The following is a 25490-nucleotide window of genomic DNA, read 5'->3' on the forward strand; positions in this document are numbered from 1 at the left end:
AGAGAGGAGTAGATCCAGTATTAATTTCCTACATCTGACTATATATATATATATATAGAGGATCGGGTTTTAAAAACTAAAACTTTTTTTAAAGCGGTGGATGCCAACAATTTTTTATTGAATAGCAGTTGCCACCATCCCCGCTGGCTAAACAACATTCCATATGGGCAGTTTCGCGTATTCGACGAAACTGTACTGAAGAGAGTATTTCCAAGAACAGGCAGAGGTTCTTGAGACAAGATTTTTAGAAAGAAGCTATGATCCCAACATGGTACAACAGGCATTAATTAAAACTGCCAAATTAAATAAAAATGAGTTATCGGTTACAAAAACAGTAAGGCCAACACAGAGTTCGTTGTCCCATTCATAACTCAGTACAACCGCGAGGCTCATAAAATGCGGATTATTATTCAACGCCGTTGGAATGTATTGCTAAAGTATCCAGTTTTTAAAATCCATCTCCCTGAGATTCCGTGAATCATTTTTAAAAAAGCAGCCAATTTAAAGGGTAAACTGGCTCCCAGTATATTCCGAAAAGAAGAGAAATCCTTACCTGTACAATGGTTACCGAAACCAGATAGTCAGTAATAATAAATATGAAAATATATGCAATCTCGACCAGTGGGGTAGGGAGAATAGCACAAATGTAAGATCTTACTACTCACATGGCCGGTGACCGCCTAGATGGAATGCTCCTCTATTTCTTCCTCCACCTCGATTGCAACTTCCTCCACCTCTTTTGTAACTTCCTCCACCTCGATTGTAACTTGCTCCACCTCTTTTGTAACTTCCTCCACCTCTTTTGTAACTTCCTCCACCTCTATTGTAACTTCCTCCACCTCTTTTGTTGTTTCCTGATCCTCTTTTTCTTCATCCTTTTTCTTTTTGTCTTCCTCTTTTGCTTCTTCTTCCACTACCTCTATTTGCTCTTCGGCCTTCTCTCCTCCCTCCATCTTCTCCTCTTCCTCAATTTGAATATCATCCATCTTCATTATTTCTAAAGTATAACATCAGTTAAATAACTCCTCCTATTGCTCCACATAACCTCTCCCTATAACTCCTCCTATTGCTCCATATAACCTCTCCCTATAACTCCTCCTATTGCTCCATATAACCTCTCCCTATAACTCCTCCTACTTTATTACTCCATGTAACCCCTCCCGATATCTCCTCCTTTTACTGCCAGTAACCCCTCCCTATAACTTCTCTACTGTTCCATATAACCAATTTCTATAGCTCCTACTGTTCCATATACTGTAACCCATCCCTATAACTTCCCCAGATCCTCCATATAACTACTCCCTATAACTCCTCCTGTTGTTCACTATAGCTGTTCCCTATAATTGCTCATATTGATTCATATAACCACTCCCTATTATTCCTAATTCTCCATATACCGCATCCCTGTAACTTCTACTATTTCGTCTATAATTCCTTTTATTGTTCCATATAACCTCCCCCTATTGCTTCGTATAATTACACCCTATATCTCCTCCTTTGCCTCCATATAGCGATGCCCCTTTAACTGCTTATATTGCTCCATATAATGAGCACTTTTACTCCATATAGCCATTCCCTATAACGCCTCCTAATGCTCCATGTAACCTCTTCCTATAACTTCTATTGCTCGCCATAAGTGCACCCTATAATGCCTCCTATTGCTCTATATTAACACTCCTTATAACTCATATTGTTCCATATAAACCCTCCTATAATTCCTATTGTTCTATACGACTCCTCCTATTGTTACATATAGCCCATCCCTATGATTCCTCCTATTCCTCCATATAATCACTCTCTATTACTACTATTGATCCATATAACCCCTCCTATTTATCCATGTAACCAGTGGTCGACAAATCACCAAAAAATCTACTCGCCGAATAAAAAAATTTACTCGCCACCTAGTACCACACGTGTGCTGCTTAGGCCAATACTAGCTCGCCACAATGTTAAATACACTCGCCCGGGGCGTGCAAATGTATAGGTTTGTCAAACACTGCATATAACCCTTCCCTATAACTCCTCCAATTGCTTTATGTAACAACTCCCGATACTCATCCTATTGCTCAATATAACCGCTCATTATAATTTCTCCTATTGCTCCATTTTACAACTCCCTATAAATCCTATTGCTCCATAGAATCACTCCCTAGAAATCCTGACTTCTCCCTATAACTCCTTTTTGCTCCATATAACCTCTTCATACTGTATATCTCCTTCTATTGCTCAATATAACCATGACCCTGTAACTGCTCCTATTGCTTCATTTAACCACACCACTTAACTCTTATTGCTCCATATAGCGTTCCCTATAACTCTTCCTAATGCTCCATATAACTGCTCCCTATAAATCCTTCTATACTGTAGCTTCGTATAACAGCTCACTTTAACTTCTCCATTTGCTCTCTATAACTGCACCCTATACCTCCTCCTACTGCTCTTTCTTACCACTCCTTATAACTCCTATTTCTGCATATAATCCCTCCCTATAACTCCTCCTTTTGCTCCATATAACAGCTCCCTATAACTGCTTCCATTGATTCATATAACTGCCCCCTATAAGTTCTTCTATTATTCAATATTACCACTCCCAATAACTCCTATTGTTCCATAGAACTCGTCCTATTGCTCGATATTACCTCTCCTAATAACTGTTATTGGTCTATATTATCGCTCATTATAACACCTCCTATTATTCGCTTTAGCCTAGTGGCGGATTTCCCATTAGGCCGGGGGCCCAGGGCGGCAACATTTTGGGGTGGTAAAAATGTCCGCCCCCATATGCATTTTCCGCGCTCTCGGGCCTATCGGTTCTAATGGGAATGCACTTACATGTGTCAGCTGCCTCCTTGCTGCCACCCTATAGTTATTTTGGAACCCCAGCATCAAATGACATTGCGGATGTTCCAAAGTGACATCACATGGCGTCTTGTTGCCATGGCAATGTGAGGTTGTGACATCAAACGCCGTCATTACAACGCCTTACAATGGCAATGCAACGTCATGCGCCATCACATTAATGATGTCCGTGGAATCATTTGACCCAGGGGTTCCAAAGGAGATAGAGGGCGGCAGCAAGGAGGCGACTGATACAGCCAAGTGTCTAGAGGATGCAGATTTTCAAACCCGCCACTGCTTTAACCCCTCATTATAACGATTGCTATTGTATATACAGTATAACCGCTTCCTATAACTCCTCCTATTGTTCAATACAACTGCTGCCTATAACTTATCCTTTTACTTGATATTAGCACAACTAATAACTCAAAAAACAGAAATGCCCAGTGCAGCATCCAAAGTGACAAAACATATAGTACAATACTTCAGTGCTAAACTGCTCATGAGTACGGATCATTTAGTTAAACCCTTTCGCTAAAGCGTTATAAGCCTGCAGCCAACATCATGGCATGACCAATTTGCAGGTTCTACCTACCTACCTTATTAAATCCTCATTTACCGCTTTTTTTTTGCTGGAGGGAGAATGACTGTAAGAGACGTGTGCAGAGGTATGCAATGGAGACCGTTTAAAGTGAAACAAAAATGTTGCTTTTTTGTGCCTGTTCCTTTAACACAGCAAAACATTCAAAATAAACAAAAGAAAGGCCTACTCCGCTTTGGAGAATATCTACACATTTACTTCAGCCCTCTCTAACTGGGTGGGTAGCTAAGCAAATTACCACCCCCAAACATATATATTTACAGATATACAATAGTTCCATAAGAAAGTCTCTTATCTGTTTCTTGTAGCTGTAGGGGAGGCCTTTCTGCTCTCCTGGGTTCACATACTTGTGTGCTAAGGCAGCGGTGCGCAATCTGTGGGGCGCGACCCCCAGGGGGGGCGCGAGACTGCCGACGGGGGCGCGGGGTTTACAGAGGCCCCGCGCGCTTCCCGAAGGCACTTAAATTAAGTGCCGGGGGAGCTGCAGGGCCTCTGTAAACCATACTTACCCGTGGCTCCGGCGGCTTCCTCCCGGCGTCGCCATGGCAACGCGGCGGCAAAATGACGCTGCGAGGTCATTTGACGTCACGTTGCTATGGCAACGTGACGTCATTATGCCGGTGCGAGGGTAAGTTGGGGTTGGGGGGGGCGCGGGAGTGAGGGGACAGCCGGCAGGGGGGCGCAGGGAAAAAAGTTTGCGCCCCCCTGTGCTAAGGCATCGGTTAGCAAACGGGGGGGGGCACGGGGTTTACAGAGGCCCCGCGCTTCTCGAAGGCACTTAAATTAAGTGCCGGGGGTGAGGGAAAGGCCTCTGTAAGATTTACTTACCTTGGCTCCGGCGGCTTCTTAGATGCGTCGCCATGGCAACGCAGTGGCAAATTATGCCGTGAGGTCATATGACATCATGTTGCATTGGCAAAGTGATGTCATGATGCCGGAGCCAAAGACGGAGCCGAGGTAAGTGGGGTGGGGCGGGGAGAGAGGGGAATACTGGCAGGTTGTCACAGGGGAAAAAGTTTGCCCTCCTGTGCTATGGCAATGTCAGGGTCCAGGTTTAGAGGTCTTGTCCCCTTTGTCTTGCTGTCAGCCTGTAGTCCTACTGCAGTTCAAGACATCTGTTGTTCCCCAGGTCAGCCCAGTTGTGGGCTAGGGATCTCTGATCTGTCCTTCCTTGTGTCAGCCCCAATTGTGAGCTCAGGAAATCTTCTTCCTGTGTCTAACATGACACTATTTCACAGAGCTCTGACAGTCTTAATCAACCAGGTGTAGTCTGGTTGATTGCTGGTGTGCAATTAACCAGCACACTGCTGGATTAGAGGCAAGTTTTCTCCAACTGTGATAAGTCCCTGTAACAATGACCACACTGGGTCTGTAATATACAGGAACATGATAACTGCTAATTGGAAAGTGGGGTGGGGCGAGCTTAAACCCTGAGAGGAGGGGTCACACCTCCAAACAACTGATAGTTGCAAATAGCCAAGCAAGCTCAAGAACCCCCAAACCCACTTACCTCATATACAGCATATATATTTGTGTCAAAAAGGAGTGCTACTGAGCGTGGCCAAATGTTCAAAACAAAAAACAGAAATGCCCAGCGCAACATCCAAAGTGACAAAACATATAGTATAACAACTCCTGTTGGTTCATATTACCGCTCATTATAACTCCTATGATTCCATATAATCCCTCCCTATAACTCCTCCTATTGTACATATAACTGCTCCCTATAACTCCTCCTATAGTACATATAACCGCTCCTTATAACTCCTCCTATTGTACATATAACCGCTCCCTATAACTCCTCCTATAGTACATATAACCGCTCCTTATAACTCCTCCTATTGTACATATAACCTCTCCCTATAACTCCTCCTATTGCTCCATATAACAACACCCTATAACTCCTCCTATTGTACATATAACCTCTCCCTATAACTCCATATAACAGCACCCTATAACTCCTCCTATTGGATAAATGTTTCCCTCTAACCCTTCCCCAAATCCCAAACTGACACACAAAAATGAGCACATGATCCTAATATACTATATGGGGTTTTATAGACCTAAGATTAAAATATCTCTTTTAGGAGCAGTTGAACTGTAAAATACAGCATCATATTTGTGTTACCTCTTGGTCTGGAAGATGGTATGTTCTCTTCATCGACATGCTTTGTCTTATTCATGCTAAAAAGAGTTAAAATGGTTAAAACAAGCACATCAACAAGAATTTACAGCACACTTTTGGCCGCAGGGCCAGGGGAGTTAGAAGAGAACTCACTATGACCCAGATACACAAAAGTGTGCTAAGCTTTAGCATGCTTTACTCCCACTCATATGAATGTGAGCTGAGGCAGGACCTGGGCCTAATAGCTAGATTAGGGGAGGAAAAAGCCACCCCAGTTGTGGGCACTCAATCCCCCTCAGTGGTGAAATGGTGATAGATAATTAAAATGATCTTTTAATAGGTAAATTAAAATAACGGAGTAACTAACCGACGAAAGACAAACACAAAAATGCTGCCCTCTATTGAAGTGCTAGAGTGAGCAATGTGCTACTGGGAGCAATGTTTAGGATGATACTAGCCTACATAAGCCAGTCCAAATTACATATGATCAAGGCAATAATGGCTCCTTATTGGAGTGGCTAACATAGGATTGAGCTTACTATTGTGTTAGGAAGTGTACTTAAAATATAGCTTATGTACTGTATCTGAAGTAAATAGCTATAGGATTGCTGCACAGAACTAGATTAAATAAGTAGCTCTGTATATAATAATCTATATGAAGGGATCAGTACCCTGTAGTTAGTAACTACTGTAACAGTATATATCACACGCCTGTGCATGTGATAGGTTGTTACCAGGACTCCTAGAAGGCAGCATAATTAGTAAATAAATAGCTATATATAAATATATATATACAATGATCAGTAAGAGGGAATCAGTACCCTGTAACTAGTAACCACTAGTATATATCACAAACCTGTGCATATGAGAAATGGTAACATTAGTTCCTAGACAGCAGCGGTACATGTGGAAGGTTGTTGACCATGCAGAGTTCCAATAAGAAACCACAGCGTCTGACACAGTGTGTGATATGCAGTGGAGACACAATGCAACTGTTCCCCAGATAGCTGCAAACTAGGAGTGAAGAGCACACGGAGGACTAGTTGTAAGGAATCCACTCCTGGGTTTGGCTGGAGCTCACTTTTGCAGAGTTGGTGAACTCTCAGACAGACCTCCCCTTGGATCTGCAAGCACTATCACCTGTGCTTGCAATTACTGCAGCTCTGTTTCTCTGCTCTGTCATTGGAGGAATTCCCACACACCCCTGTCTATGGATTGGTTTCCTGTCCTTCTCATACTGGGGTTTTCCCTGTTCCTCATTGCTGAGCATAACCCAAGATTCACTTGGATGTAACTGTTTTTGCCACAAGCTACACTGCCAGCCTTGCCTTGTTCCTGAGACCTGCGGCATTCACCCTAGCATAGGCCTGCTATCTGGTCCTGTGTTGAAGCGCTAGATCCCCAGTGCCAGCCTTACCTTGCTCCTAAGACCTGAGCATTCACCCCTGGCAGAAGTCTGCTTCCTGGTTCCTGTGCTGAAGCGCTGGATCCCCAGTGCCAGCCTTGCCTTGTTACCGAGACCTGCATTCTCCCCTTGCAGAGATCTTATCTTGGGCTGCTCCTTGCGCAGAGGCTTTTCCTGTGCTTCAGCTGCTACGCTGAAGTGGTGTGCACCTGACTTTCTGTTGCCGAACTCCAGCATGGACATCGACTACCCTACCGTCTCCAACCCTGACCCTGGCCTGCCTATGGATTTCCCTGGCTTCTCCAACCCTGACCCTGCTACGATTGACTATGGCCTGCACAACCCTGAACCGACTTTGTGGTCTAATGTTGGTGTATTCACATCCCTACCTCAGCCCCGCGGTCCGGTCCCGGTTTGTGGTGAGCACGTCCGTTACACTAGTACAGGGGTGCACAAACTGGGGGCGTGAGATTATCTGAGGGGGGCATGGGGTTTACAGAGTCCCCAGGTGCTTCTCAAAGGCATTTAAAGGGAAGAGCACACAGAGGACTAATAGATCCTAATACCAGAGGCATGAGTGCTAATGAATAGACAATGAGGGGGCCGTAGAGTTACATGGACACCCTAATGCGGACTGCTAACCCCTGTTACAGCAGAGGCAAGTTCCTACAGCAGTATGGCTCGGTCGTAGAATGTACTAGTCCTCCGTGCAGTCACTTGGGGCAGATTTACAGAGCTCCGCTAGTTACTTAACGAGAAGTTAAGTTAACCTCCTGTTAAATGCTAACAGGATCTTCAAAGCTCACAAAGACCTCTTACTGCTAAGGTGGCCTTCGGTCAACTTTAAGGGCCGTTTGTGTTATTGATATGCAAAAGAGATGTGGAACACCTTATCTCATACCCACAGCAGGCCATTAATTACTGGTAGCCTTAACGCTATGTTCTTTTAGGTCATGGCTATACCTGACATTAGATGCTTCTAGTATCTCCCCCCCTGGTCGTAGATATTTATTTAAGCCTGGTCCATGCTGCTGAAGTGGACTACTTTGGCTTCCTATATTACTTTAGCAATGTAAGAAACCAAGTGAATACCCTGGCCTAGTCCCCAAAATGTAGCCACAATGTACAGAATTAACCCCTTGAAAGCCATAGTTGCCATGAAGGCATGCAGTATGCATGCCTTAATGGTTACTAAGATAGCCAGAGGGTTAATAACAATACACTAACTACCTTACAACCCACTGTATATCATGAACAATATTACATAACTCACTAATAAGTGTACGTGTGAAAGTGTACAGCTTATAGATTATTACATAACTCACTAATAAGTGTACGTGTGAAAGTGTACAGTTTATAGATTATTACATAACTCACTAATAAGTGTACGTGTGAAAGTGTACAGTTTATAGATTATTACATAACTCACTAATAAGTGTACGTGTGAAAGTGTACATCTTATAGATTATTACATAACTCACTAATAAGTGTACGTGTGAAAGTGTACAGCTTATAGATTATTACATAACTCACTAATAAGTTTACATGTTTGACCGCCGACAGAGGGGGAGAGTTGGGACAGGTGTCCTGGGCCCGGTTGCTGCCCAGGGCCCAGACGGCTGGCTTTGGAAGTTGGGGCTGACTTCTGGCCAGGCCTAACTTCTTTGCCCAGCTGCTGGTCGTCACGTTGCTGCCGGGTACCAGTTTCGTATGTATTTGGGGGGTAAGAGTTTAAAAAAAAATGTATTTTGGAAAGGGGGGGGGGGGTTGTATGTATTTGGGGGGTGGGAAGTTTTATGTATGGGTTTGGGGGGTGGGGTGAGGGTTGTGTGTATTTGGAGTTTTGTATATATGGGGGGTGGGAAGGTTTTTTGATATGTATTTTGTCGGGATGATTGTATGTGTGTGTGTGTGTGTGTGTGTGCAGCCAGGGGGAGGGGGATGAGTATGAGGAGGGTGGATTGAGGGAGAGGGATTGAATGAGAGTGGAGTAATTGATGGAGGTGGGAGGGTGAGAGCAGTGGGGGTGAGGGTGGGAGTGAGTGAGGAAGAGAGGGGGTAAGAGTGAGATGGAGGGGAGAGAAATACATGGGAATAAGGGGGGAAATAGAGGAGCATGGAATCGAGGTGTGCAATGGAGGGGCTTGCAAGATCGCCGACACGGGAGTGGGGGCTGACAACTCTAGTCGTGGGCCCTGCGAAATCTGTCTGCGGCCCTGTGTACAAATGAAAGTATACGTTTATAGAATACTACATCACTCACTAATAAGTGTACGTGTGAAAGTATACACTTTTAGAATATTACATCACTCACTAATAAGTGTATGTGTGAAAGTATACACTTTTAGAATATTACATCACTCACTAATAAGTGTACGTGTGAAAGTTTAAGGATTCTGCTTGATCCATGCTGGGTTTTCACTACGTCCAGGTTTTCTGTCTCTCCTGCCTTTTCTGCATAAGTGTACGTGTGAAAGTTTAAGGATTCTGCTTGATCCATGCTGGGTTTTCACTACGTCCAGGTTTTCTGTCTCTCCTGCCTTTTCTGCTCACTGCGGCCATTTTGGGTACTGGCAGCCTGCTTTATAAGGCTGCAGTTACCATAGGGAGTCGCCGAGCAAAGTTCTATTATTTGCAGCTCCTGTTGGTCTTTGTAGTTATGCCTTACCCTCTTGCCTGTTTGGTTTCCCTGTTGCTGACCCCGGACTGTGACCCCGACCTCGCTGCCTTCCGCCTGCCCTGACCTTTGCCTGTCTCCTGGACTTTGCAACACTGCCGCCAGCCCTGACCCCTGTTTCCATATCGACTACGGATATTCTTACAGGACTCTGTCCCAGTGCCCGGGTCGGTTTATTTGTATCTCTACCTCAGCCATTCGGGTCCATTTCCTGATTTCAGATGAGCACTGTAACATTTTGCTCGGCCAAACATGGACCCCGCTGAGGTAGAGCGAGCTTTATCTCTCCAAGGCGAACTACTCGGAGATCATGAAACACGCCTTGCCCTGCAAAACCAACAGCTTGCACTTTTTAGAAGCCGACTTCAGGACATTTTTACACGGTTGGACACACGCCAGGTGAGTTATACCCCTGCATCACCCTTACCGGAAGCTTCTCCGGCGCCAGCCCCATCACCCCCTATGCCCAGGGAACCACGGATCCCAATGTCTCTGCGTTATGGAGGGGACCCTATTGCTTGTAGAGGGTTTCTGAACCAATGCATGATTCAGTTCAAACTCCATCCCTCCATGTTCTGCACTCACCGATCCAGGGTAGTCTATGTTATTTCCCTACTAACGTATGAGGCCTTGGCCTGGGCTTGCCCTCTGTGGGAAAGAGAATCCCCACTGATCAACGACTCCATTTCCTTTTGCCAGGCATTTAAAAGAGTATTTGATGCCCCCGGTCGCGTCTCCTCTGCTTTAGCTTCACTTTTTCGAATCCAACAAGGAATCCGTAACACGGGCCAGTATGCCATTGAGTTCTGAACCCTTGCTGCGGAGACGGGCTGGAATAATGAAGCTCTGGTGGCAGCATTTTGGCAGGGGCTTTCTGGGTGTTTAAAGGATGAACTGACTTGCCGGGATCTTCCCCAAGATCTGGAGGAACTGATTGCCCTCTATCAAAATGGACCTCCGGATACAAGAACGGCAGACCGAGCATGCCCAGTCTCCAAAAACTCCAACAATTCAGCTAGCTCACCATTTCAACAGTCCTCTTACTGCACCTCGCCCAGATGAGGAACCGATGCAATTAGGGGATACCAAATTACCTGAGCAGGGGAGGACTAGGAGACGAACCAGGGGGCGTGCCTGCACAGTGGACTCAAAGGTGTACCGTGTCCGAGACTGTCCTAAATCAGGAAAACCCCAATGCCCAGTGAAGATAGAGGAATATTCTCTGGGCATTTCTTCTATTCCTTCACCACAACCTTCACGGCTCCTCCTGCCGGTTTCACTCTCCTGGGGACCAGCATCCATTTTCACTTAGGCTTTGTTGATTTAGGAGCCACAGGGAACTTTATTGACCATGCACTCAACTCGCTTCCTCTCCATACTAGTGAGATTCCCTCAGCAGTAGTCGCTATTGATGGAAAACCTCTGATACCTGGGACCATCACTCCCGAGACTAATCCTTTGCTGGTTAAGGTTGGGGCACTTCACAAAGAGTCACTATCATTCTACGTCATTTGCTCTCCCTCCACTCCAGTGGTTTTAGAACTTCCCTTGCTGCGGCACTACAACCTCAAGATCGATTCAGCGACCAATCAAGTGACAGCCTGGGGGCAACATTGCATGGATCTTGTCTTCCGATGTCTCGCACCATCTCCGAGGTTCGGCTACCTACTGAGACTTCCACATCATGCCTTCCAGTTTACCAGGAATTTGCCGAAGTATTTGACAAAAAACAGGCAGAGGAGTTACCGCCACACTGACCTTATGATTGTGAAGTCGATCTACTCCCAGGGCCCATCCCTCCTCGAGGCCGCACCTATCCCCTTTCGGAACCAGAAACCAAGGCTATGCGGAAATACATTTTGGAGAACCTTCAGCGTGGGTTTATTTGCAAATAAAGTTCTCCTACTGGAGCGGGTTCCTTCTTCGTTTCCAAAAAAGACGGTTCTCTCAGGCCATGTATCGACTACAGAGGCCTAAATAAAATCACCGTAAAATACCGATATCCGCTGCCCCTCACCCCTGAACTCTTCGAACGCTTACGCAAGGCTACGATCTTCACCAAACTGGATCTTTGAGGAGCCTACAATTTGATCCAGATCAGAGAGGGTGATGAGTGGAAAACAGCCTTTAATACCTGTGACGACCACTACGACTATCTAGTCATGCCATTCAGCTTATGCAACGTTCCGGACGTTTTTCAAAATTTCATCAATGTGATATTCCGGGATCTACTGGACCAGTTTCTCGTAGTATATCTGGACGATATCCTTATCTTTTCCAATTCTTTGACCGAACATCAGGTACAGGTTTGATTGGTTCTCCAAAGATTTTGGGACCACTCCCTCTATGCCAAGCTCGAAAAGTGTCAATTTGAACAGAAGATTTCTTTCCTTGGGTATTTCATCTCTTCCCTTGGGTTCAAGATGGATCATGCAAAAGTATCGTCAGTGCTGGACTGGCTCTTACCGCTAAGCCTTAAACCGATACAACGATTTCTTGGGTTCACCAACTACTATCGACGATTCATCAGGAATTTTTCTAAGGTGGTTGCACCCATTATGGCTCTTACTAAGAAAGAGACGAATCCTAAGATATAGCCCGCTGAGGCTCTTCTGGCTTTCGAGAAGCTCAAGTCCGTCTTTTCATCCGCACCTGTGCTAATCCATCCAGATTCTACGAAACCCTTCGTGCTTAAAGTGGACGCATCTATTATCTGGCAGCCAGAGCTGTTCTTTCTCATCTGGCAGCAGGAGCTGTTCTTTCTCAAAGGAAGAATTTTCATGGGAAACTCTTCCCCTGTGCCTTCTTTTCTAATACATTTTCTACTGCTGAAAGGAACTATGATGTTGGAAATCGGGAACTTCTGGCTATGAAAATGGCTCTTGAAGAATGGAGACATTTGCTTGAGGGGACAGTGTCTTCCCAATTTCGAAGTGAGGTATTGCAATGGGGTCATAACTCTAAGACGGATCCCAATTCATCTCTAGATTTTGGAAGGACTTCTGCCAAAGAATGGGTATCTCCTTAAATTTCTCTTCTTCCTACCATCCCCAGTCCAATGGTCTCACGGAAAGGACCAACCAGTCCATAGAACAATTCCTCCGCTGTTTTGTTTCTGAGCTACATGATAACTGGGTTGATCTGCTCCCGTGGGCTGAGTTTTCCCGTAATGCTATGAAGCACGATTCAACACTGGAATCACCGTTCTTCTGTTCATCTTCATAACTCACTAATAAGTGTATGTGTAAAAGTATACGGCTTATAGAATATTACATCACTCACTAACAAGTGTACGTGTTAAACGATACGGCATATAGAATATTACATAACTCACTAAATAGTGTGTGTGTGAAAGTATACACTTATAGAATATAAGCTGATAAACCCGGCATTGCCCGGGATGTAATTTTCCCATTCCCCGTCTGTCTCTGCACCCCCTACTCTCTTTGCTCCCCCTGTCTCTCTCCGCTCCCCCCTCTCTCTCCATTCACTTCCCTCCGCCTTCCCCTCTCTGCCCCCCTTTCTTTTTCTCCCCTGTTCACAGCAATCCGGTCCCCCCTGCACATGAATGCGGCCCCCCACTGGTCTCAACTCCCCCCCGTTCACAGCTCCATTCCCCCCCATTCACAGCTCCATTCCCCCCCATTCACAGCTCCATTCCCCCCCATTCACAGCTCCATTCCCCCCCTTGTTCACAGCTGTTGCCTCCCCATTTACACCTCTGCCCCCCCTTCACAGCTCTGTTTCCCCTCCCCCTTCACAGCTCTGTTTCCCCTCCCCCTTCACAGCTCTGTTTCCCCTCCCCCTTCACAGCTCTGTTTCCCCTCCCCCTTTATAGCTCCGTTCCCCTCCCCCTTTATAGCTCCGTTCCCCTCCCCCTTTATAGCTCCGTTCCCCTCCCCCTTTATAGCTCCGTTCCCCTCCCCCTTTATAGCTCCGTTCCCCTCCCCCTTTATAGCTCCGTTCCCCTCCCTCTTCACAGCTCCGTTCCCACACACACACACACACACACACACACACACACACACACACACACACACACACACACACACACACACACACACACACACTGTCACAAACAGACACACACTGTCACAAACAGACACACACACTGACACAAACACACTGTTACTCTCACACAGACTCATGTAAGTAACATTTACAGCTGAAGCAGAAGAAGCAGCCTCCCCCCCAGTAGTTCACATGCAAAGTTCTGAAGCAGCAGCTCTCCTCCTCTCCACTGACAGCACAGATCACCCTCCCTCCTCCCCCCGTTGCTTACAGGCCATCTCCCATCCCATACTTCAGGCAGCAGGGAGCTTGAGTCAGCGAGGACTGCACGCACGCTCCGAGGAGAATGGAGGAGGGAGAGCCAGGGGCAGCAGTGAGTGCGGCCGGCCAGGTGGAACCCCTGGGACTGCTCCACGGAGTCCCAGGGTTCCGCGGAGCCCTGATGGAGAATCACTGTGTATATAATGACGTCACCCTGCCTTGCACTCAGAGACCGCGAGAGGCAATGAGAGCCAGGGCCCGCACCGTAGTCAGGCAATGAGAGCCAATGACAGCCAAGGTCCACCCCGCAGTCAGCCAATGGGAGAGCTTAACAGCAAATGAGAGCGCGCACAAACCCACAGACAAACATCGTTTGAGTTTTATATATAAATTACATAACTCATTAATACGTGTACGAGTGAAACTATACGCATATAGAATATTACATAACTTACCGGTCGTAATATATATAGCCTGCAATGGCCGATGTTAGAGCCACTGCTCCAAGCAGGCTACATATCAGGGCTGTTCTACCCTTGGTGGAAACTGTATAAAAAAGAAAAATCTTGGTTATTACTTGTGAGCAATGCACCCCCCTCCCCCCCCCCCAGATATTGGGTAAATGGGATAAGAGATTTAACCCTTCAGTGCAAAGGGGGCCCGGCAGCACAGGTGAGGTATTCCTACGTAAGACTGACCATTTAACCCTTTAAACACGTCAGTGTCATTAGGTCACTTTGTTCCTACCTGGGACTGACCCTTTAACGCATTAAACACATCACTGTCATTAGGTCACTTTGCTCATTAGTAGGACTGACCCTTTAATCCATTAAACAAGTCACTGTCATTAGGTCACATAGGATGAATAAAAGGATTAAATCCCACAGAATCTGCAGAATATGTTATTCTCCCCCTGCTAAATGTACCCATGCCCCCTCTACTATCACTACACCATGCCTCCTCTACTATCACTACACCATGCCCCTTCTACTATCACTACACCATGCCTCCTCTATGATCACTACACCAAGCCCCCTCTACTATCACTACACCATGCCCCCTCTACTATCACTACACCATGCCCCCTCTACTATCACTACACCATGCCCCCTCTACTATCACTACACCATGCCCCCTCTACTATCACTACACCATGTCCCCTCTACTATCACTACACCATGTCCCCTCTACTATCACTACACCATGCCCCCTCTACTATCACTACACCATGCCTCCTCTACTATCACTACACCATCCCTCCTCTACTATCACTACACCATTCCCCCTCTACTATCACTACACCATGCCCCCTCTACTATCACTATACCATGTCCCCTCTACTATCACTACACCATGCCTCCTCTACTATCACTATACCATCCCTCCTCTACTATCACTACACCATGCCTCCTCTACTATCACTATACCATGTCTCCTCTACTATCACTATACCATGCCTCCTCTACTGTGGCGCTGAAAGGGTTCCCAGCCTTCCCAATAAAGGTTAATCCTGACTTGGAGCCTCAACACCAAGTTTCCTAGAAGCTGGGGACAAAAGGATTGTATGTATTGCTATGTATTTTACAATGCCCGTTGAAGAATAAAATGACCCCTTTTTTACGTTTTCCCTGTTCCCGGTCAGTGAGGTTGCTTGGACTTTTTATTCCTGAGTTTCAGGGGGGATATTCCGGTGTAAGTCTTTGCAGAATGTGTGTACGTGGTCGGGGGCCAAATATACCGGTCCTCCGACCAAAGTACCCAGCAAACAGGCTTGTTTTTCCGGTACGCGTATTTACACATTCCCCTGAACATATCTCCCCTTGAAAACATCCAAGTGACTAACCGCTGGTCACATATGAAGAATCAAAGGGGAGACGGGATGAGGTTGAGAGGTGTCCTGGAACAAGATTCATATCTCTGTTCACCCCCCCTTTTTTGTATCTTCTGCTTGTCAGTTCCTTAAGTCCAGCTGCATGTATTATGCCCCCCACACACACTGTGCCTGTGTGATGTATTACAATGTTACCTTTTCTGCCTCTGTGCAAGAAGCCTATGAGTTGCTACAGCAGCCCCTAAGATCTTTTCTCAGAATGGGCTATTCTGCCCTCCCCTGTCTTGCTGACAGTTAGTCTGTCCCTAGACTATTCCTGTTACCCAGATTCCTCTTTACTTCCTTTTCCTTCCTGACACTGGCTGAGTGAGTACGTTTCAAGTTACACTCCTCTGGCAAGATCCAATCCTTTTTACCTGTCCTAAACTACAAAGCATCCACAGAGATACACTCTCCCAACACAACATCACATCCACAAGTGCCTGTATTCACTGCTGCTTTTCTAATAAAGTGAAGAAAATATAACAGGACTTGGTGTGCTTTGGAAAGAGGGCCGAGTTAAAGCTATCTGGGGCTATTCACACATCACACGTGACCTGGCTTCAGAATAAGAGATGTCGAGGTGCTAAGTGGATGGGGCCGGGGCGGAGTACTGGTCCGGAGTTCAGAGACTCCCCGTGGGGAAGGTACTCCAGTTCCCCGGACTCAGTGGAGCGTGCTAATGTATATGTCCAGCCTACAGGGCATCCCGATCCGGCTCAACATGCCTCCTCCCCTGAGGAGTCAACCTGAGTATGAACCCCTGTTCTTATTGGGTGGTGGGAGGAATTTCCCACGCTCCGCTTGGCAGTTGATCCGACTTCCATAGTAAATATAGCGGAGCGGAGTGTATGTAAACCCCTCGACCGAGCCAGAGAACCAGACCTTCCTGCGACTAAAGACGGTAAGGCAAGGGCAGACTTTTCAAAGATGCCATGTTGTAAATAGCAGAGTATCCAGCTTCGGTTGTACATCCAGGAAAGCCTGGCCAGCTGAATCTATGTCAGACGCGAGGACCAAGATCCCTTAAAAAGAGGAATCCCAACCGGACAGTTTTTACGTACATGGAGAAGCTGCTCAAACACGGAGTATTTTAAGGTACAAGCAACCAAAATGAAAAATAATTTTTCTGAGAGAGGCTACTGTAACAGGGGACTTACCCTGTTCAGAAAACTTGCCTCTAATCCAGCAGTGTGCTGGTTAATTGACCAGCACCTGGCTGGATTAGAGGTGTTAGAAAAAGCCTGCCTTTGAGACAGGAAGTGAGACTCCTTAGCTCACAACTGAGCTGAACTAGGAGACAGGGCAGAGATTTATTAGTCCACAACTGGGCTGAACCAAGGAAGGACAGATGTCTTGAGCGACAAGCTGACCACAAGACAAAGGGGACAAGATTCTAACCTGGAGCCCGGATATTGCCTTGGCACACAGGGGTGCGGATCCAAGAGAGCAGAGAAGCTTCCCCTACCGCAGCCCAGCTGACAGATAAGACTTTTCGTATAAGACTATTATCTATGTGTATGTGTATTGATAAATGTCTCCATGATTTGGGGCTGGTAAATAGCTTAGCTAACCAACCCAGTCAGAGAGGGCTGAGCTACATCTGTAGATAGTCTCCAAAGCAGAGATAGGTTTTTTTTGTTTGGCTTATTCTCTTATATTGATAAAGCGACAGGCACAATAAAGCCTTGTTTTAATTTCACCTTAAAACAGTCTCCATTGTGTACCTCTGCACATGTCCTCCTACAGCTACATTAACACAAACATTAAATGACCCTACCATAGAACTCTAAAAACCTCTAGGGCGGAGCTACTGGAAGAGAAATTACCAAATGAAAACAATAGTGAAATAAGGTGTATAGCCAAATGCAGCAACAGATGGAGAAACATTAACAACATTGTCAATCAACATTGGAACATCCTAAAAAATGATTTAAATACAGTTTTAACAACATGGCCAAGCATAATTTGGAGAAGGTCACAAAATCTAAAAAAACGATGTGTTAAAAGCCATTTTTGCAGAAAAAAATCAACAAGCACATGGCTAGGTAAACAAACCTCAGGTTGCCACGTGCAAGGCCTGCGACTTTGTATTACCAAGTAAAACCTTTACTAACTGGGATAACTCCATAACCCATCATTTAAAACCTTTAATTAACTGCAAAAGTGTTGGAGTTATCTATCTGGTGTCCTGCGTGTGGACAGAAATATGTGGGGAAAACTCAAAGAATTTAGAAGAAGGAATTTAGAACGTTTTGGCTCGATAAGATATGTATTTGTATTTAATTTGATGTAATAAAATGTTATTATTTTGTTCTTTAGTTCTGATTCCAATGGGTCATTTGACCGACTTACAGTAACATGAACTGGTAGACCGCTGTTGTCTGCATCATTAGTTCCAGCATTGAGTGAAAATGTATGGGGAATCTTTTTGATCCTTTTTGGGATCTACTCTGTTCTACTATGAATTATCTCTTATGCACCTGCTTCATTTCCCATGTAACATTATGAGGACATATCAAGTGAGAGCGGTTTGATTTATCTGTTTGTTATCACCTACGTGTGTGGACAGAAATATGTGGGAAAACTCACAGAATTTAGAAGAAGGATTTTAGAACATCTTGGCTCGATAATAAAAAGCATAGATATTAGAGAATTCCTGGGCTGTTTCTTTCTCATTATATGTAGTTTGCCCAGTTTTAGTTTTTATTGCTGAGATCTGAGATTTGACTCTCAAACCTCAAAGTTTATTTGCCAGCAATCGCTCTGCCTTGTTACCCTTATCGTAATATCTTTGGTTCGTCCATCTTGATGCTCCCTCTACTTCATCTAGTTGGAGCTGTTTAAGTTCAGTCCTTGTTTTCTGTAGTAGTTTTAGTTTATACCGTTTTTTTGAGGGATTATTTTTATGCTGTTGTTCCAGTTTAATCAGTTTGTCAGAGATTTCTTTACCTTTTCCAGTTTAATTTTTTTCCTGTACGAAGCTACGGAAATAAAATCTCCTTTGATTGATGCCTTATGGGCTTCCCATAGCATTGCTGGGGCTGAGACTGAGCCATTGTTTATTGTAACGTAATCTAACAGTTTTAGTTTAATTGTGTTCTCTATTTCTAGTTCAATACAGAGTCGTTTGGTTTCCATTTGTACGGGTTATTTTTGACAAAGGGAAGAGAGAGGACCAAGTAGATAGGGGTGTGGTCAGACCAAGTTATTGGGCCTATGTTTGACTGGGAAGATGCCTGCAGAATATTTTTGGTACCCAGAAAATAATCAATCCTTGAGTAAGTCGAAGGCTTGTCCTGTTCTGGGACGCATATAGTATTCATATCCACTGTTATTACAGTATTAAAGATGGTAACGTTTTCTAGTCTAAGGATTCTAAGACTGGCTTTAGGAAGTCGGTTTGGTTTTCATTAGGAAAATCGTATATACGTTTATGAGGGACACCGGGAACCCTGAGAGGGACCCCTCTACAATTAGATATCTAGCTCCTGGATCTGCCACTGCTTTAGTAGGGACGAATGGGACATTATTCATAATTAGGATGGCAACCCCTCTTTTTTTAATAGTAAACGACGCAAAGTATTATTGGGGGAACGTGTTCTTAAATGTGTTTGGTATGGAGTATGGGAAGGTGAGACAGGAAAGTATCCCCTTGAGGTAGTGGCACACACCTAACAAATTAAAACTCTGTTTTATTAACGTAATTAAAATGAAGTGTTCAGGATATGGAACAAAACAAAACAAACACGTGAACATATAATAAAAATCGGAGTGTGATTACACAAGGGTGACTGATGATATTGCAAAAACACTTAGAGAGTATATAATTAAACTCTTCTACCACAACAAAATTCGTGTATGTGTGTTTATTTTTATCACAGTTGTCCTGTTTAAATGAACAGAGAGAGAGTTCCCTGAATATCTTGAGACCCTATTATTGGTTGGGTTTCTCATGAAAATTGCATATCTCCCATAATATCTAAGTCTGCAAAATCTTAGGTAATTAACCAACTGTCTAGGTTGAAGAGGTGTATATGACAACAACCTAAACCTTAAGTGGGTGGGTATAATAACCCCTCCACCACTGGGCATTGATTACTTAAATGCCCAGTTAGGTAATACTGGAGACTGAACAGCAGAGGAAAGTGACCTCTGTGGTGCTTTGACCAGTAATCAGCTTCACTTCTCAACTTCAACACATATAAACAATATGACGATACAGTGATACCAGATAAAATATCCTTTAAAGCTTTCAATCTATCCATAGATTGGATTTTGAAGTTTATACATATACATTCATCTCCCTTTAGCACCCTATGTACCAGCAGGAGCACAAAGTTTAGTCTTAGTATTCTATAACTTATTCCCTCAGATAGGGGGATGGGGGACGGGGGAGATGGAGATGGTTGAGAGGGGGGAAAGGAGGGGAGGGGGGAGGAGTCCTAATTTCAGTTGTACATGGACCGCTTGACCTTTGCTACATTGCGGAGGGGGGGTGAGGAGGAGGAAGGGGGTGGAGAAAGGGGGGAGGCAGCTGGAGGGAGGGGAGAGGAGGGGGGGAACAGGGAGGGAGGGACAGGGAGGGAGGGGGAGGACTCCCTTTATCAATGTAACTACCCCTCCCTAAAATCAAAAAAGACCTGCAGGCATGGAACAAATTCCAGATATCATGGATGGGCAGAATCATATCCACCAAAATGAATATCCTCCTGAGACTTCTATATGACTTCCAAACCCTCCCGATAAACATTCCCTGGCCTGAACTTAAAAATATTCAAAACAGAATATTTAAATTCATTTGGAAAGATAAAAGACCGAGAGTATCAAGATCGGTAATGTTGGCCCCAAGGAAGAGCGGAGGCATGGGGGTTCTGAGTATCATTAAATACTACAAAGAGGCCCAACTAAAACAAATGGTAATATGGAATAATGACCCAGCATCCTGTTGCTGGTTAGGAATTGAAACTCACGACGCGAGACCTCCATCCCTTACTGCAGCTCTGTGAACACACGAGACTAAAGAGACGTTAGCAAGAAGATTTTACTTAGGATCGATGAAGTGCACAGGGAGCATCTGGTCCAAAAACGAGAGGAAATTTGCATTGGCCTCCTCTCCATCTTAACTAACCCTCATATTCAATAACCCAGAGTTTCCACCTGGATGCTCTCAAAAATAATTCTCTCAGTTTAAGAGCCTTAATATCAAAATTGCAGAAGACATGATAGAAAAGGGGAAGATCTTGTCTTTTCAGGCACTTAAAGACAGATACCCAACACAAGATTTACAGCTTTTCAACTTCCTTCAAATTAGACATTTACTCTCAACAATGTTCAATAACGCAAGGTTTCCAAATTTATAAAAATTTGAAATATACTGCAAAAAAGGTACCAACCAGAGAGGACTGATTTTGGGAATATACGTGGGAATCGAATTCTCAATACCTACCCAAACGCATAACTATATGTTAAAATGGGCGGAGGATCTCAATGTTGAAATAGATAGGGAGGACAGTGAGTATATCTGGGAATCAGCAGCTAAAACCTCAATTTGTACAATAACAAGGGAAAATATTTACAAAATTCTATTTCAATGGTACCTACAGTAACTCCTAGTAAGCTGAGCCAGATCTTCCCAGGAGCACCTGATCTATGCTGGAGAGGGTGTGGCCTGAGAGGAGATATGGCCCACATTAGGTGGATGTGTCCACAGATTTAGAACTTCTGGACTGTAATGGGGGGGGGGGGGATGGGACTACCAGTCCCCGTCCCTCTTCCTCGACTATCTTGAATGGATCATCCCTCCCCTCCCTCCCTTCTCCCCCTCTATACCTACCTCCCATACCCTCCTTTCTCCTCTCTTTCCTATCCTCTTCTGTTTACTCTAAGCTTTGAACAAGGAACCCAAAATGGATACAAGACATTTGAAACCGAGGGCTCAGGTGAAAAATAAATCCGTACAGAATTTCAAACCACCAAATGTACTTTGAATCTAAAGACAGAGAAGGAAAACATTGATTATGAGTTTGTGATGTGAAGACTACTAACTAACTGTAATTTGTCTCAACCCGCCGGTGAGGAACGAAATGTAAAAATGTGTACATCCTTGTAAACGCAATAAAAAATTGAAACAAAAAAGAAACCGCATAGATACTCTTCTCTCACGGCATGTAAGAGGAAAACATGGAGGAGACGCCAAAAGTCTTCATTTCCAGGGTATCGATCACATACCGCAAAGCATCAGAAAGGGAAATTGGGATAAGCTACTCCTGCAAAGGGAAGCGAGATGGATCTATACTCTGCACACTCAATCTCCAAACGGCATTAATGAGGGCTTAATGTACACCACCTTCCTGTAAACTCAATCCCTTTCACAATGAATTTGATCTGTGTTTCAGGGAGACCCCCAATGTTCACCAGGTTATAGAGTATGGCGTCACATCCATGCACATGATCTATACTAGTGCACAGTCACACGTTGCCATGATGAAATTGTCCCCCCATTTAAAGCTGCAGTTCAGTCAATATCCTGCATGTGTGTTTTTTTTTTAATAAATCAGTTCTGTAGTAAGAAAAAATACTTTTAGCATTTTCTGTTTTAAAAAAAAACAACTTTGAAAGACCAATTTTCTTGTATTCTATTTTAACAACCATTTGCTAAGGCACTGCCCCTTCATGTCCTGTCACAAGCCCTGGCACACCCCTTGGTCAGCCCTGCCCTCCCTCTAGCACATGTCAGTGCAGGAGTGCTCATGAATATTCATGAGCTTCCACTGAGTGACAGAAGCAGAGGAAAAACATATGCCATATCTAAAGATCTTGCCAAATTTTGCCGATCAATACATGGAGAACAAATTGACTGGCAGCTATACAGTTCTTTAGGTAATTAGAGATTGCCCACATGAAACTATTGAAGTAAAAAAATTAACTAAAAAAAAAAAAAGACTGAACTGCAGCTTTAACACCTTCCAAAAGTTGTAAAATCTGAGTGGGATCTTGCAGATGGGATAACATCCCTTTAACATATGGCTGCAGTAGCACGTCGATAAATTCTGAAAAGTTTTGGATCAGGGACCCAATCCCCGATATTGTTGGTCTTCCGGGGGGATTATTTCTATTCTTGTGTACTTTTGGGATATAGTAAAATACTGGGGTTATTGGATGCGGTGTATGTAAATCAGTACAAACTTATGTGGGCCAAGACGTTTGGATGCATCAGTACTAGTCATGTAGCCTTTATGGCTACAAACAACAAAATTAAGTATATTACAAAGCATTATGTCAACAAGCAAACATTTTCAAACAGTGATGAAACTAAACATTTTGCTCAAAAAACATTTATGAATGGCAAAACGGCAGGAGTAATCTATATTATTACATGTAGATGTGGACTCAAATACGTTGGCAAAACATGCAGACAGCTGCGAAGGAGGGTGTTGGAACATACATGTTCTATTAAAAATCTATATGACACACCAGTCTCAAGACATGTGAGAGAACAGCATGCGGGCAATACAGGAGTGCTTGTTTTCCAGGGCATAGATCGGCTATTATCTACAATACGTAGAGGTGACTGGGATAAAAAAATTACTCCAAAGAGAAGCAAAATGGATCTTTAATTTAAATACTATGTCACAAAAAGGTCTTAACGAAGGTTTCATGTATGTCCCGTTTATAGAATAGCATGTTGCTTTTTTAATTAAATTCAATTCATGACGAACATTAAAAAGATACTCACTATAAACCTTTATTTTTGTGACAGAGACATATATACACTGGTGACACACTTTATTCGAGCTCGGCTAGTCCCACGAATTCAGGTATACCCGGGTGTATTGAGGTTTGTGACTGTTTTCTGCCAGAGTGCATTGCGTTATTTTCCAGGCAGGGATTGAAGCATTTTATTCCCGCTGGCTGCAATACTGCACAGTATATATATATATATACATATATATATATATATACTGCATTCCAATTCATGAATTTATGCCATCTGGTAGACACGCGAAGCATTGCAGCATTGCAGCCTATTAAATCCTAATCATTATCATTTAACAGATCAGCCAGGCATGAACCCAGGCTAGGAAGGCAAACGCAACGGGGCTTGTCAGAGGTGAGGAGCGGCGCATTCCAGGTATCTGCCAGGTACATACTGGGTATTTGCTCGAATAAAGTGCGTCGGTGCAGTATGGAGAGAACTTTTCTGTTACTATATGTAACAGTATCCTAAACATCAAGGAAATCATTCCTACGCTCAAGTATATGTTTACTGTGCATGTTTTGAGCATGTTTTTATTATTCCTACGACTTACCATTTTTAGGTGAGGAGTCCGGTGCTGTTTTTAACTCTGTAAGCAAAAGAAAAGCGTCAGATATCACCATAGCTACGGAGACGCTATAAAACAACATCTCATAGCGTGGTTACGCGTCCCCAGAAGAAGCTGTGGTCACGGCGAAACAGCTGTAGGGAACACTGTCTCAATCTAGTTTACTGCATGATACTTTGGCAATCGGACGGACATTACGCGTACCTGCAGGATTGGATCTCCTCCCACGAAGCAACATGGAGTAACATGGTACACGTACAGTATTCATTACTACTTTATCTCACAAACTGTGTGAACATTGTGAACATTGTGGTTACAACTGACATCAAAATATCTTTCAAAGTACTGAGATAAAATGTGCACCACAGTATTGCCAACAGAAGCACTACACCCTCTAGGTCCTCTCCTCTGAGGCTGGCCCTTTTTAGTGTTGTGTGTTTTTAGGATTATGTGATCCATTCTTAATTTATGTGTGTTGTACATGGTTTTAGTGTACATATAAATTGTGTTTACTTGCCCAATTTTGTGTGTGTTTTATCTTTCATGCGTCCCTTTTTTTGGTTTAAATCTGTTGGGACTATCTATGGTTAAAATATGCTTATACCTTCAATCAAGTTTTTCGCATTATCAATGCTGAGAGTCAGTGATCAAATGTAATTGCCTACTCATACAGGGCTTATTCAACCAGTTTGTATCAATGCTGCTATACTTTGTGTCAGACTTTTAAGTAGTAGACAATGCGTTTTTTCTATTTGAAAGATATCTCATTGACTGTACACAAACTTTGTTATCCATCTCTACACCCTCACAATAAAACAACTATCGGTGGATCTGTGGAATCTAAGATAAACACAAGAATTTGCTATAATGAGCGGCCCAATGGACCAAAGTATTAGCCTTTGTGATTTACTCCAATAAAAAGCTGCTCTAACCACCTGGATCCTAATTAAAGGAAAGGAATTTGCTTATAACTGCAAACACAAAGAAAAGACTGTTAGATAAGTGAAGCTGTGATTATACGTGAAATATTGCTACAGTACAATGTCATTTGATGAAATGTAGCACTGCTACAGCAACGTTACATTTTATTGGGAAAGTGTTTCTGTGTACCCTTGGCTAAAAGGTGTTCTAATCAAATTGTATCCAACAACAGGGTGCATGCTAACCATAAGCAAACCCCCAGGTGATACACTGCATACTATTTAGAGTTATCAATTAAAGCACCTTTAGCTAGCCCTCAAAGTGACTAATTATAGTCTCAATATAAATTCCCAATTATATTAAGCACAACATAATCATGCAGTATAACTTTGGATCTGTTTAATTATTTAAAAAAAAAATCTTTTTGAGTGTTGCATGTTAAAAATAAAAG

Source organism: Ascaphus truei, unplaced genomic scaffold (genome assembly GCF_040206685.1).
Source record: "Ascaphus truei isolate aAscTru1 unplaced genomic scaffold, aAscTru1.hap1 HAP1_SCAFFOLD_436, whole genome shotgun sequence".
Classification (NCBI taxonomy): Eukaryota; Metazoa; Chordata; class Amphibia; order Anura; family Ascaphidae; genus Ascaphus; species Ascaphus truei.